The 4,868-nt window shown below is 39.2% G+C and overlaps 1 protein-coding gene across 1 annotated transcript in view; it reads left to right on the top strand.

The window, feature by feature from the left end:
* Window positions 1-4,868, top strand: part of LIN28B (lin-28 homolog B) — a 117,518-nt gene that overhangs the window by 28,928 nt on the left and 83,722 nt on the right. The window lies entirely within an intron of this gene.

Here is a 4,868-nt window from a genome sequence, read left to right as displayed (position 1 = left end):
GCTGGGCCTGCGCGTCCGGAGCCTGTGCTCCGCAACGGGAGAGGCCACAGCAGGGGGAGGCCCGCATACCACAAAAAAAAAATAATAATAATAATTTGAAGAATAATTAACGATTTAGAATATGTTCATTATGAGGTGTTAAGTGCTATAAAACTAAATTTATTAAATACAATTCTAGGTCTATTAACTGATATGCACAGAAAAAATTGAAGAAAATAAATGCAGTTTAAAAAGATAAATTTTGATTGTTCCTTATTTTTTCTTAATCATGATTACGAAGAGGTTGTACCCCTTTCTTTCTTAGCTACTCCCAGCATTTACACTCTGGTGATCTATAAAACATTGCTGAGTTCATATAACAGCTGTGTTACATGTCTGTTGTGACTTTTGACATATAAATTTATTTTGACAATTTTTTTTTTAGTATTGTAAGCTGCTGTGTATTAAAACTTAGTGTAATCTATAGCATGGAATACTTTTCTGATGCCATAGAGTTTAATATTATGTTTTTTCTAAGTTATTCAGAAAACAAATCTCTGAATAGAAAAAAAATGAAGAAAAGAGGAAAGTGCCTTTTTACTCAAAAGGGAGAGGAAAATAGCATGGTTTGATTATTTTGGAGAGAGCAAAAGCCCTCTATTCAGGGGGAAGGAGAAGGGGAGGAAGTGGAAAAGGCAAATCACAATTAGGTAGTTTCTAATAAGGGTCAGACACTGTGTAATGCAAATTTATTGTTTCATTTTATTTAATCTTGGTATTCATCTGGGTTAGATATTATTTCATTTTCAAATGAGAAGATTGACGCTCAGGTTAAATAAACTTGACTGATGTCATAGAATTAGTAAGTGCCAGAGCTAGTATTCTCATCTGTGACAACAGAGCCTTTCCTATTATATATTCGGTGGGAGAATGGAAATTTAACTTATTAATTGTATGCTTCCAGTAGTTATATAGTTTCAGTGGAGATTTTAGATGTGAAAGGACCGAGAGAAATACGTAAAATGTCTTTTTTATAACGAAAGCATCTTTCCATCCAACACCTGAGGTTTGATTTAGTGGCGAGAGTTGAAAAACAAAGAACATTATAAATTAATACAGACTTACGGGCTTCCCTGGTGGCGCAGTGGTTAAGAATCCGCCTGCCAATGCAGGGGACGCGGGTTCGAGCCCTGGTCCGGGAAGATCCCACATGCCGCAGAGCAACCAAGCCCATGCACCACAACTACTGAGCCTGCGCTCTAGAGCCCATGAGCCACAACTACTGAAGCCCGCACGCCTAGAGCCCGTGCTCTGCAATAAGAGAAGCCACCGCAGTGAGAAACCCATGCACCGCAATGAAGAGTAGCTGCTCACCGCAACTAGAGAAAGCCCACGCACAACAACGAAGACCCAACGTGGCCAAAAATAAAAAATAAATTTAAAATACATACATAAAGACTTCCTATTAAAGAAAATCAACTTAAGATGCCAAAATTAGGTATTTTATTTTTTTATTATTATTTTTTAAATATTTATTTATTTTGGCTGCGCTGGGTCTTAGTTGCCGCATGAAGGATCTTTGGGAGCTTCGTTGCGGCATGTGGACTTCTTAGTTGTGGCATGTGGGATCTAGTTCCCCAACCAGGGATTGAACCCGGGCCCCCTGCCTTGGGAGTGCAGAGTCTTACCCACTGGACCACCAGGGAAGTCCCTAAAACTAGGTATTTTATTTATTTAATTAATTTATTTATTTAAATTTATTTATTTTATTTTATTTATTTTTGGCTGCATTGGGTCTTCATTGCTGCACGTGGTCTCTCTCTAGTTGCGGCGTGCAGGCTTCTCATTGTGGTGGCTTCTCTTGTTGCAGAGCACGGGCTCTAGGCGCGCAGGCTTCAGTAGTTGTGGCACGAGGGCTCAGTAGTTGTGGCTCGCAGGCTCTAGAGCGCAGGCTCAGTAGTTGTGGCGCATGGGCTTAATTGCTCCGTGGCATGTGGGATCTTTCTGGACCAGGGCTCAAACCCATGTTCCCTGCATTGGCAGGAGGATTCTTAACCACTGCGCCACCAGGGAAGTCCCAAACTAGGTATTTTAGATTTTGCATTGCATAATTATTCTTCTAGGTTATGTTTCTATGAAGGAAATATTTAGGGCTCTGCTGTTCAATATGATAATCACTTATAAAATACAGCTCTTTAAATTTAACTTCAATTAAAATGTGAAATTTAGTTTCTCTGTTGCAATAGCCACATTTCAAGTACTCAGTAGCTGCATATGACTAGTAGCTATTGTGTTGCACAGTACAAATATAGGACCTTTCCATCATCACAGAAAGTTCTGTTGGACAGTGCTGACTTAGATTCTTCATTTTTATTTTATAGAAAATAATTGTTTACTAGTTGTCAGGTTAACTTCTAATTGAAAAAAATTTTACCTGTCTAATAAACGTAGTCATACCATAGTTTTCCCATTTATATTTCTTTGGGATTAGAAGAAAATTAGAAATTGATTAAGGCGTTTATTAATGGCTTTTTAAAAACTATTTTAAAATTGATTTTTTTTTTTTTTTTTTTGCGGTACGCGGGCCTCTCACTGTCGTGGCCTCTCCCGTTGCGGAGCACAGGCTCCGGACGCGCAGGCTCAGCGGCCATGGCTCACGGGCCCAGCCGCTCTGCGGCATGTGGGATCTTCCCGGACCGGGACACGAACCCGTGTCCCCTGCATCGGCAGGCGCACTCTCAACCACTGCGCCACCAGGGAAGCCCTTAAAATTGATTTTTGTGCTTAATATTTAAAGACATATATAGCTGTAGTTTATCCATATTCATATATGGCTATTCATATATCCATAATTGTATAGTATTCTCTTATATGAATATACCATATTCTATTATCATTATTAATAATCAATTGATTTTTAAATGTTTTTGCCATTATAAACAATACCGTACTGAACATTCTCTTACAAGTCTTCAGGTACACATATGCAAGAATTTTTCTAGACTATATCTAGAAAAAAATATTTGAGTCATAAGGTATGTGTATTTTCAACTTAAGAAATGCTAACTTGTTTTCTAAATGCTAAATTGTGGTTTTATCAGTTTCTACTCCTAGATTATAAAGTTGTTTTCCTTCATTTTGTTTTTAAACCTTTAAAATATTTTCTTTCACATTTATGTCCCTGATTTTATGTGTTTATTTAATTTTTTAAAAGATTTATTTATTATTTAATATTTATTTTATTGTTGGCTGCGTCAGGTCTCAGTTGCAGCACGCAGGATCTTTGTTGAGGCATGCAGGATCTTTCGTTGTGACGTGGGCTTCTATCTAGTTGCGGCGTGCGGGCTCCAGGGCACGTGGGCTCTGTAGTTGTGGCGTGCGGGTTCCAGAGTGCATGGGCTCTGTAGTTTGCGGCACGTGGGTTCTCTGGTTGAGGTGTGCGAGCTCGGTAATTGTGGCATGCGGGCTTAGTTGCCCCGCAGCATGTGTGATCTTAGTTCCCTGACCCCAGGGATGAAACCCCTGTCCCCTGCATTGCAAGGCAGTTTCTTTACCACTAGACCACCAGGGAAGTCCCTATGTGTTTATATTAATTAGCATTATTAAGATTATTTTTATTGTTGAATAAGTAGCCAGTGTTTAATTTGTTCATTTCAGGATTTAAAAGGTAGGATCTTAAATCCTGTTTATTTCTTGTGAGCATCAGTACAAGCAGCAATTCGGAAAGTCATAAACTGATCATCTTGTAAACTTTCTTTTTCTTTTAGCATTTTGCAAAGAAGTTATTTATCTCTAAAGATGTCATTAAAGTACACCAGTGCTTGGTAGAACATCCTTTAACTTTTAGCCTTACTTTTTTTTTTTCCTATGAATTAAAAATTTTTAATAGTATAGAGAGGTCCTGTGTACTCTTCACCAGTCTCCCCGAGTGTTTACATCTTACATAACTATAGTACAATATCAAAACATTAAAATAATATCAAAATATTGGCATTGGTACAATGTGTGTAAAGCTCTATGAAATCTTATCCACATGTGTGGCTTCGTGTAACCACCATCACAATCAGGATACAGAACTATGTGAAATGGTGTAGCACCAGGAAGATTCTTTGTGGTGATAGCCTTACTCTTAAGATTCATGGAAAAATAAATTATTTCTTTTGCTGTGAATTAGCAAATCAATTATTTAACTTATTTATGTAGTTCTGTTTTGTGTCAGGCATGGTGTTAAATGCTCAGGATACAAAGCTGAAATAAGTCAGGTCATGGCTCTGTCTTCAAGGAGCTTGCAGTTCAGAATAGGAGAAAAAGCTGTATATACAGAAGTGCATTAAAGTGATGTAGATGCTCTCAGGAATTACATTGTAATTCAAAAGGGGAATATATGCTTGATTTGTCAGGGTGTTAAAAATATTTTATCTGCAGTGATTGTTAAGCTGAGTCTTGTAAGAGGAGAGTATTTGTCAGTCAGACATCTAGGGAAATGATTCTCAGCAGTGGGAGCATTATACCCAAAGCCTAGCATTTTTAGGACGTTTCATATAGTTGAATATGGCTGAAGAGAGTCAGTTGAAGAGGTGGGAGCTTTGGCCTTCAACTTAATGACACTGGGGAGCCATTGAAGGATTTTAAGCAAGGAACTAATTTGAGCAGGTTTTCAGTCTAGATGGTTTTGTAAATATTATATTGAAGGGCTTCCCTGGTGGGGCAGTGGTTGAGAGTCCGCCTGCCGATGCAGGGGACGCGGGTTCATTCCCCGGTCTGGGAAGATCCCACATGCCGCGGAGCGGCTGGGCCCGTGAGCCATGGCCACTGAGCCTGCGCGTCCGGAGCCTGTGCTCCGCAACGGGAGAGGCCACAGCAGTGAGAGGCCCGCATACCGAAAAAAA

This window comes from Physeter macrocephalus, chromosome 10 (genome assembly GCF_002837175.3).
Source record: "Physeter macrocephalus isolate SW-GA chromosome 10, ASM283717v5, whole genome shotgun sequence".
NCBI classification, from domain to species: domain Eukaryota; kingdom Metazoa; phylum Chordata; class Mammalia; order Artiodactyla; family Physeteridae; genus Physeter; species Physeter macrocephalus.
This window is presented reverse-complemented; position numbering and strand designations above follow the sequence as displayed.